Raw genomic sequence first — 10,893 nt, forward strand, 5'->3', positions numbered from 1 at the left:
AATGGAGCCATAATGAATGATTCATAATTTTATTCGATAAAACGTTATGAGTCAGAACACACCACACAAAGGTGATGGAAGCAGATTCAGAAGTAATTTTCACAACTGAACTGGATAAATACTTGAAACTTAAACATGCTCAGCAATATGAAGAAAGAGGTGTCAGACTAATTGGATAGCGGTTTAAAATGGCACAATGAGCCAAATGGTATTCCTCTGTGCTTTAAGATTTCCTGGTCCTAATACATTTCTGTTATCCGTGAATGCTATTAAAATTGAGTTAAAGTAAACTATTCTGACCATAAATCCTGATGTTAACTTCCCACTTGCCTTTTATACCTAGTAATTTCAGTCCTTCAGGAGGACATTGGCTCATTTCGATCATTTGTAGTCTTTCAGCACCTATCCTGTGAGTCGAGGTAATTCAGGATTGTTGACATCCAGCTTGGTTAAATAATTGTGTAATTTGTATCCTTCATTTCCACTTATTTATCTAACTTAAAATATTTCGCACCTTACTTGACATTAAATTCATGTTCTCTAACTCGCACATCATTCTAATTTCCTATGGTCTGTTCACCATCTACAAAACTCAAGTCAGAAGTATGAGATGCATTCAGTTGAAACACTCAATGAGTTCGACACCATATAGGACACGCCATTCACCATGTTAAACATTCACTCCCTCCACCAGTAACACAATGATAGTGACAGCATTGTGTACCATCTATAAACTCATTTCAGCAACTCACCAAGGCTTCAATTTAAAATTCTAAATCCACAATATCTTGCTCCTTTAATGACAAGATTATTTCCCAATGCTTCAGTTAAATTGTTGAAGGAAATACCCTGTTAGTTGCCTCGTTTATTCAGGTTCCAGAAGCCCTGTTTCCCTTCCTGCCATGTAACCAGTTCAAATTTACAACAACATAAGTGAAGAAGAATTCATGGGAGCATTATTACTCGAAGGTTTATCTTCAAGTTCACTCATCATTCTGAACTGGAACTACATTTCCCATCCTTTACTGACCTCCCATCCTAACAACACTGTATATGCATCTATATTACATGAACTGCAGCAGTTTATGTAGGCAGCCCATCACTACCTTCTCAAGAAGAATTAGGAATGGAGTTGGGGGACAATAAATGTTAGCCCAACCAGTGATGCTCACATGCCTGAAAGAATATACCACAATTTGGAACATTTTATATGTCTCTGGCGCATTAAGGAGCTTACTTCATTACTACCTGCTTCGATAGGTCTTCATCTTCACATTTATTTGTCTGTAAACGGAACCCAAAGAGAGTCATAGTGCATACATTGTTGTTGCTTTGTCTTTGGATTGTCATCTATGTAATTAACCAAGACTCTGTGAGATGGTGGATGTATTTGAGAAAATTCTGAAATATCAGGTGAGGATTTGAAAGAAAGCTGTTATCGGTGCTTTTTAAGGAAAAACTGCATTTTCTCTTAAGAGCCACGCTTACAGCAAGGAGGTTCAGGAAGCAAATTGTTCACTTGGACTTAAGTCTTTGATAAGCTTCTACATGGTAAATTAATTAATAAAAAGGTTAGATTACATGGGATTCTGGGTGAGCTTGCCAAATAGATTGGTGGTAGGAGATAGAGGATAATAGTGAAAGATGGTTTTAGGACCGGAGGCTGGTGACCAATGGTGTTCCACAGGGATTGGTACTGAGACCACATTTGTTTGTCACTTACATAAAATGACTTGGATGAGAATTTAGAAGGCATGATTAGTAAATTTGTGGATGACACCAAAATTGATGGTATGGTGGATAGTGAAAAAGGTTATCTAAGGTTACAAAGAGATCCGGATCTATTGGGTCTATGTGCTGAGGAGTGCCAAATGGAGTTTAATTTGGATAAATAAGGTATTGCATTTTGGTAAAACAAACAACAGCAGGATTATAGAATTAATGGTAGGGCCCTGGGTTGTTGTTTTTACCTCTCTGTTCTGCAATGACTGCAGATGCTGGAAACCAGGGTCTAGATTAGAGTGGTGCTGGAAAACACAGCAGTTCGGGCAACAGCCAAGGAGCAGGATAATCGACGTTTCGGGCAAAAGCCCTTCAGCAGAACAGAGAGACCCAGCGGCTCAGGTAATTCTTTAAAACTTTGGGTCACAGGAGGATAAGAAAGCTTTTAGAACGCTTGCCTTCATTGCTTAGACCTTTGCATATAAGACTTGGGACATCACAAATGAAGTCGTCCAGGGCATTGGTGAGGTCTCGAGTGCTGTGTGCAGTTCTGGTCATCCTGTCGGAAGGATATTATTAAATTTGGAAAGGTTCAAAGAAGATGTACCACAATGTTACCAGGAATGGAGGGTTTGAGTTATAAATATAGCTTGGGACTTTTTTCACTGAAGTGTAGGAAATTGAATGGTGACCTTATAGAGATTTATAAAATCATGAGGGGCATAGACAGGGTGAATGGAAAAGGTCTTTTTTCTAAGGTGGGGCAGTTCAAAACTAGGGAACATATTTTTAAGGTGAGAGAAGAAAGATTTAAAAAGGACACAAAAGGCAGCTTTTCTTTTAAAATAACAGAGTGGTTAGTGTTTGGAATGAACTGCATGAGGAAATGGTGGACGCAGATACAGTTGAAACATTTAAAAGACATTTGGATAAGTACATGAATAGGAAAGGTTTGCAGGAATGTGGGCCAAATACAGGCAGGTAGGACAATTTTAGTTTGGAAACATCCAACTCAGTATCCTTTTTCTGATTTCACCCTAAACCTTTGATCCCTTGAGCCTTCAGAATTATATTGATCTCTTTCCTGAAAGCATTCAAAGGTTTGGCCTCAACCATTTTCTGTGGCAGAGAATTCCAAATGATCACCACTCTCTGGATGAAGGGATTTCTCATCTCAGTCCTAAACAGCCCATTCCATATACTTAGACCATGTCTTCCAGAATTGGGATCAATCTTCCAGAATTTATCCTGTATGGTCCTGTTAGAATTTTATAGGTTTCCATGGGATCCTCTCATTCTTCTAAAAACTTTAGTGAATATAATCGTAACTGATTTAGCCTCTCTTCATATGTCAGTCTTGCCATTCCCAGAAATCAGTCTGGTAAACCTTCTATTTTCTCCCTCCATAGTTAGAATATCATTCCTCAGATAAGGAGACTAAAACTACACACAATACTCCAGGTTAGCTCACTGTATGATTACAAGAAGACACCCTTTCTCGTGTACTTGAATCCTCTCACTATGAACGTCGACATACCATTTTGCCTTCTTCACTGCTTGCTGCACTTGCATGCCTACTTTCAGTAATCATTGTACAAGTACACCAAGGTTTTATTGCATGTCCCTCTTTCCCAAGCTATTTTCCTATGGCAATAACAATTTGCCTTCTTGTTTTTGCTACCATTCTGAATAACCTCACATTTATCCACACTATACTTCCTTTGCCATGCATATGCCTACCCACTCAACTTGTCCAAATCATGCAGAGGCATCTCTGCATCCTCCTCACAGTTCATCCTCCCATCCAGCTTAGTGTTGCCTGTAAACTGGGTGATGGTACAATTAGTTCCCTCATCTAAATTATTCACATATATTGTGAATAGCTGGGGTCTAACAGCTGATCCCTGTGGTACCCTACTAGTCACTTGTTGCCACTCAAAAAAAGAATTATTTATTTCCACTTTGTTCACTGTTTGCCTGCTACCCAGGTCAGTAACTACCCCTAAACCCACGTAGCTTAATTTTACATGCTAATCTTAAGTGAGACCTTATCAAAAACCTTCTGAGAGTCTAAGTAAAGGCTTTCCCTTATCAACTCTACTAGTTACATCCTTGAAAAATTTCACTTGAGCTATGAAGCATGATTTCCCTTTCATGAATCCACACTGATTCTGTCCAATCTCGTCACAGTTTTCCACATGCTCTGCTATTAAACTTTAATGGACTCTAGCATTTTCTCTGCATTATCAACAATAAGCAGGTAGGGCGATACTACAAAAAATAAAGATTAGCACAATTTAGCCTCATAAATGTCAACTGTAAGCCATAGTTAACTTGTTAAACAAAGAGGCTAACTTCAATGAATACTTGTTTTGAAAATGAACTACAGTTTTCATTATTGAATGTATTTGCAAACCATGTAAAACTTTCCTTTTCGAAACACCTAATGGCCCTATGCACTTTTCAGGGGTGTTTTGATAACATCCCTAAAAAAGTGATTTCAAGGAAATTGAAAATCACACGGTTAACAGTGGGTCTGAAATCTGGATTCCAATGCAGCGTATATGCCTAAGAAAACTTGAGTTTGTGCCATTTTAATTCATGACAAGGTAGTACAGACTGCACATAGAACTGTCTCTCAGATCGGTTTAAGAATTTAATCTGACAAAGTCAAAGAAGGGGACTAATTTGTAACACTGAATCCAAACTGTTACAGTGCAGGCCACTTTAAGACACCTTCTTGTACAGGGTGAAAACAGAGGTTCATTGTGCATCCAACTGCTGTCATACCTCAAGTGGGAGTATTAAATCAGACTTTATAATAACTACTTTGACTGGACACAATCAAACAAGTAATGCAATGAACAACGTAGCATTGTCTAATACAAATAAAATCTCACCCAAGGAAATGTTTCTTCAATGCTTAATCTTTAAATCGGGAAAATAGAATCAATTACAGGCTGATCTTTATATGGCTCCCATCTTGAATATCAAGAGACAGCTGACACTATCATTTTTACAGTCTCTTTAAAAAAGAAAAAAGCAACATCAGGCAAAAATCAAAGCTAAACTGGTTTGACACTGCAAAAGAGGGGAGAATTGTGTAAGTAAAGACAGTAAATTGTTTTACTCAGTCAGAGTTATAAAGCACAGAAACAGACCCTTCGGTCCAACTCATCCATGCCAACTATATATCCTAAGCTGATCTAGTACCATTCACTAGCGTTTGGCCCATATCCCTCTAAACCCTTTCTATTCATGTAGCCATCCAGATGACTTTTAAATGTTTTAATTGTACCATCTTCCACCACTTCCTCAAGCGGCTCATTCCATACAAGCTCTGTGTGAAAACGTTTCCCTCATGTCCTTTTTTTCCCCTCGCATCTTAAACCTCTAGTTTTGGGCTCACCTACTCTGGGAAAAAGATCTTGGCTATTCACCCTATCCATGCCCTTTAGGTTTTATAAATCTCTACAAGGTCACCTCTCAGCCTCCGATGTTCCAGGGAAAAGTGCTCCAGCCTATTCAGCCTCTCCTTATAGCTCAAACCCTCCAATTCCAGCAACATCCTTATAAATCTTTTCTGACCCCTTTCAGTTTAAACAACATCTTTCCTATATCAGGGAGACTGGAACTGCATGCAGTATAGTGTCCTGTACAGCTGCAAAATGACATCCCAGCAGACTATACTTAACATGACCAATGAAGGCAAATGTTCCAAATGCCTTCACCACCACCCTGTCTACTTGTGACTCCAATTTCAAGGAACTTGTGCACCTACACCCCTCGGTTTCTACCATGTACTATTGGTATAAATCCTGCCCTGCTTGCCTTGCTGAAATGCAACACCTCATGTGAAGGAATTGGTTTAGCTCAGTTGGCTGGACTGTTGGTTTGCACAGCAGTGTGATAACGACAGCATGGGTTCAATTCCCACCACTGGTATTGAGGTTACAATGAAGTACTCTCCTCAACCTCTTCCCTTGCCTGAAGTCTGCTGGTCCTCAGGTTAAATCACCACCAGCCACTTCCCTCTCTAATGAGACAGCAGTCCCTATGGTCTGGTAAGACTATGGCAACACAAAAATACCTCACATTATTTAAACTAAACAATCTGCCACTCCTCAGCCCATTTGCCCAAATGATCAAGGTCCCATTGTACTCAGAGCTAAGCTTCTTCACTCTCTGCTATACCACTAATTTTGGTGTCATCTGTTAACTTACTAACCATATCTCCTATATTCACATCCAAATCATTTATATAAATGAAGAAAAGCAATGGACCCAGCAACGATCCTAGCAGTACACCACTGATCACAAGCCTCCAGTCCGAAAAACAATCCTCTACCACAACCCTCTGTCTCCTACATTCAAACCAATTTTGTATCCAACAGGTTTTTTGTTGGGCAAGTCTAATGTTACATAAATCAGTGTAGCTAGGACATTCATTTAACCTTAATACTCAAATGTTAGTGCCTCAATGCCACAAGATAAGGAAGACTGCAAATTTACTGAATATGCAAATTATATTAAAGGTTAATCTATCATAAATAACAAGAAACAAAACATTGAAATCGTTCCAGATAAGCTTGCCTTTTTAAGTAGTTTCCTAAGAAATGTTTAAACTTTGACAATCATTTGTTTTAATGTGAGCAAAGTTCTGTGCAGTTCACACATATGCGTTTAATGCAATGTGCTTTTGTAGAATAAATAGGCAGTGTCCTGGCACAGATTACCATTGAACTGAAGCCCGAATAGCAAAAGCAGGGGGTTTAGTGGTTATATTGGGGGTGGGGGAACCTGGGCTACATCTGAAAGATAACGGTAGTGTTAGGAAGGGCGAGGGGGCGGGTAGTATATAAAGGAAGACAGGACGTATTCAAACGTCGCACTCAAATGGTAGAGATTATCAAAGTTCTCTCGCAGTCGAGCGCCCATGTCTGCACAAAGTCAAAAATTACGATTTGGGAACGTTCAAATTACAATAAATGTTTACTCCCTAATGTACAGAGCAAAACAGACAGCATATGAAAGGAACAGATGTCTAAAAGGACTAGAATTCCCCTTCAGAAACAACTGAGCTAATAGACATTTGCTGAATTTGACAACTGCATTGCTAGAGCTACAGCCTGTCATTAAATGATGCAATCAGCACAAGTTGAATTAAAGCCTCAGGAAACAGCCATTGTCCCCACTGTGTTGTGTGTGTCTTCCCCCTCCCCCGAGCTGAGCAGATTCTCAAAAATCCTCCTTCCTACCTCCCGCAACTGCAGAGAAAACAAACTGTTGATGTTCGGCGAGCCGTGCTGACATCTGTAACGGGAGACTTCCGCAGACGCTCAGTAAGAAGCCACACCTAGAACGGATCTGACAAGAGGCGGAAAGTTCTCGGCTGCTTCCCAGCTGAGTGTCAGTGGGCAGAGCCCCCGGTTCCCAGCCGCTCCTGCACTCACCGTCAGCTCAGCCCCGGGCAGCGGTCTGCTCCCTGCGGTCACAGCGGGAAGAGAGGGGGAAGCTCGGGCATTTCTTATTGAAACTTGAGCAGAGCCATTGCCCAAAGTTGGGAGTGTGGATCCGGGTCTCTCGTCAGTGATGTAATGTTTGCAGCTGGCTGGATCGGGGACACTTAAAAAAAAACTGGGCAGCAACAACAACTACAAAAAAAAACACAATAACACTGAAGTGCAGCCGAGTTGGAGCCTGCCCTCCCCAGGGGAGGGAGCGAGCAAGTGTCCTCGGTGCAGCTTCTCGCGGTGCCCGGGGCGGGGGAAGCTGCGCGTGCCGTGGGGGCGCGAGTGTGTCTCCACCACAGGAATGCTGGCCACGAGGGCAAGTCTGCTCCAGCAGCCTGAGCTTGCCAAACTCCCAACAGTGCAGTCCTCAAGCACAGAACCTGCAGCTTTTCAAACTCAAAATTCCTGAGCGCTAACCCTAACCTTGCCCTTTACCTTTCCTCGGCGGCTGCCCGTGAATGGAGAACTTTGCTGCCTAAGGCTTGCGTGATGTGTGGGCGCCGGTATTTGACTGGGGTGTAACAAGGTTAAAAATCACACAACGCCAGGTTATATGTAGTCGAACAGGTTTATTTGGAAGCACTAGCTTTCTGAGCGCTCCTTCATCAGCTGGAGAAGTCAAAGTTTCCTGCTTCAAGAAAGATTATACCTGAAACTAAAATGTTGACTTCTCCACCTCCTACTGCTGCTTGGTTTGCTGTGTTCTTCCAGTCCCCTGCTTGTCTACTTTGGATTCCAGCATCTGCAGGGTTTTTTGTGTCTCTCTGGAGGCAATACAGCACCTACTGTTCTTATTTGCTTTACTATTGGGATGTGGGCACCTGATGAAGGAGCAGCGCTCCAAATGCTAGTGCTTCCAAATAAAGCTGTTGGACTATAACCTGGCGTTGTGTGGTATTTAAATTTTGCATGACCTCCTGTAAGTGTTTTCTAATATAAATTCCAGAGCACTCATGTTTATTGTGGTGACAACTTTACCAAACTTGCCCCCCCCAACCCCACATGTACTCTCACTACCATACTTCCAATGTAGACCTATTCAGCACCATTATTGTCCAGTTATCATCACTGCAGCATGACAGGTTTACATTGTAAATGTGAATCAAGAAATTTCTGACGACAACTAAAACAAGGACCAGACATATTCTGAAGAAAATTACAATGGGGCCTGCATGGGTCTCATAATTTTCAGCCGCTTCCTTGGTGAATCTTGGAACATAGAACATTACAGTGCAGTACAGACCCTTCATCCCTCAATGTTGCGCCAAGCTGTGAAACTAATCTGATGGCCATCTAACCGCACTGTTCCATTATTATCCATATGTATGTCCAATGCCCATTTAAATGCCCATAACAGTGAGTTTACTACTGTTACATGCAGGCCATTCCACGCCCCTACTACTCTCTGAGTAAAGTAACTATCTCTGATATCTGTCCTTAAACTATCACCCTAAATCTAAAGCTATGTCCCTCATGTTGGCCTTCACTGTCCGAAGAAAAAGACTTTTACTGTCCACCCTATCTAACACTCTGATTATCTTATACGTCTCAATTAAGTCACCTCTCAACCTTCTTCTCTCCACTGAAAACAGCCTTGATTCCCTCAGACTTTTCTCATAAGACCTTTCTTTCATTCCAGACAACATCCTCATAAATCTTCTCTGAACCCTTTCCAAAGCTTCCACATCCTTTCCATAATGCAGTGACCAGAATTGTATGCGATGCTCCAGGTGCGACCTTACCACTGTCTTATACAGCTTAAGCATGACCTCATGGCTCCAGAATTCAATCCCCCTACCAGTAAATGCCAACACACCATCTGCCTTCTTAACAACCCTGTCAACCTGGGTGGCAATATTCAAGGATTTATGCACCTGAACACTGAGATCTCTCTATTCATTTACACTGCCAAAAATTTTACCATTAGCCCAGTACCCTGCATTCCTGTTATTTCTTCCCAAAGTGAACTACCTCACACTTTTCTGCATTAAACTCCATTTGCCACTTCTCAGCCCAGTTCTGGATCTTATCTATGTCCCTCTGTAACCCACAACATCGGTCAGCAGTATCCATAACTCTGCCTACCCTAGTGTCATCTGCAAATTTACTAAATCATCCTTTTATGCCCACATGCAGATCATTTATAAAAATGACAAACAGTAATGGCCCAAAATAGATCATTGCGGCACACCACTGGCAACTGAGTTCAGGATGAACACTTCCCATCAACCACCACGCTCTGTCTTTTTTCAGCTAGCCAATTTCTGATCCAAACCACTAAATCACCTTCAATCCCAAAACTCTTTATTTTGTGCAATAGCAACCTTATCAAATGCCTTACTGAAATACACCACATCAACTGCTTTACCTGTTTTGTCACCTTTACAAGGAACTCAATAAAGTTAGTGAAGCATGACCTATCCTTCACAAAACCATGTCGACTATCCCTAATCAAATTATTCTTTTCCAAATGGCTGCAAATCTTATCTCTTAGAACCTTTTCCAACACATTTCCTATAACCAAACTAAGGCCTACTGGCCTATAATTACCAAGTTGTCCTGATTCCCCTTCTTGCCTTCTTGCACCACTCTTGTTGACAATGCTGACATAAAGATCAAAGCCAAACGTTCTGCAATCTCCTCCCTGGCTTCCCAGAGAATCTGAAGATAAATCCCATCTGACCCAGGGGTCTTATCTATTTTCAAATCTTCTAAAATTGCTAAAACCTCCTCTTTATCAACCGCAATCCCATCTAATCTAGTAACCTGGATTAGTAACCTCTAGTAATCGAATATCTCCATATTCTCACTAACATTGCCCTTTTCCAATGTGAATACTGATGAAAAGTATTCATTTAGCGCTTCCCCATGTCCTCAGATTCCATACACAGCTTCCTACTACAATCTTTGATTGCCCCTAATCTTGGTCTAGTCATTCTGTTATTCTTGACATACCTAGACGGCCTTAGGGTTTTCCTTGATCCTATCCACCAACAACTCTTCTTAGCCCTCTCTTGAGATCTTTTCTGGCTAACTTATAACTCTCAAGTCTCCTAACTGAGTCTTCATGCCTCATCCACACAGAAGCCTTCTTCTTCCTCTTGACAAGAGCTTCAACTTATTTAGTAAACCATGGGTCTCTCTCTCGACAACTACCTCCCTGTCTGATTGATATATACTTATAAGGGCCAGCAGTAGCTATTCCTTGAATAAGCTCCACATTTCAAGAGTGTCCATCCCCTAGAGTTTCTTTCCCCATCCTACGCATCCTAAACCTTGCCTAATGGCATCATAATTGCTTTTCCCCCAGTTGTATCTCTTTTCTCACGGTGTATATGTATCCCTGTCCATTGCTATTGCAAATATAACCGAATTGTGATCAGTATCACCAAAGTGCTCACCTACCTCCAAATCTAACATATGGCTGAGTTCATTCCCCAGTACCAAATCTAATATGGCATTGCCCCTTGTTGGCTTGTTTACATACTGTGTCAAAAAATCCTCCTGCGCACATTGAACAAAAACTGACCCATCTAAACTACTTGAACTACAATATTCCCAGTCAATACTGTGGAAGTTAAAGTCCCCCATACCAACCACCCTGTTAGTCTCGCTCCTATTGAGAATCATAGAGTCATAGAGTCATAGAGATGTACAA

At 41.2% G+C, this 10,893-nt stretch overlaps 1 protein-coding gene across 2 annotated transcripts in view; it reads right to left on the bottom strand.

Annotated features, from left to right (window-relative positions):
• LOC132817475 (WAS/WASL-interacting protein family member 1-like) overlaps nucleotides 1-7,497 on the bottom strand; it is a 132,589-nt gene extending 125,092 nt beyond the window's left edge. The window contains exon 1 of one of the 2 annotated variants that reach the window (XM_060827928.1): nucleotides 7,176-7,497. The gene's annotated coding sequence lies outside the window, so the exon portion shown is untranslated. The other variant, XM_060827925.1, reaches the window with a different exon arrangement.
• Nucleotides 7,498-10,893: the final 3,396 nt, after the last annotated feature.

This window comes from Hemiscyllium ocellatum, chromosome 7 (assembly GCF_020745735.1).
Source record: "Hemiscyllium ocellatum isolate sHemOce1 chromosome 7, sHemOce1.pat.X.cur, whole genome shotgun sequence".
Classification (NCBI taxonomy): domain Eukaryota; kingdom Metazoa; phylum Chordata; class Chondrichthyes; order Orectolobiformes; family Hemiscylliidae; genus Hemiscyllium; species Hemiscyllium ocellatum.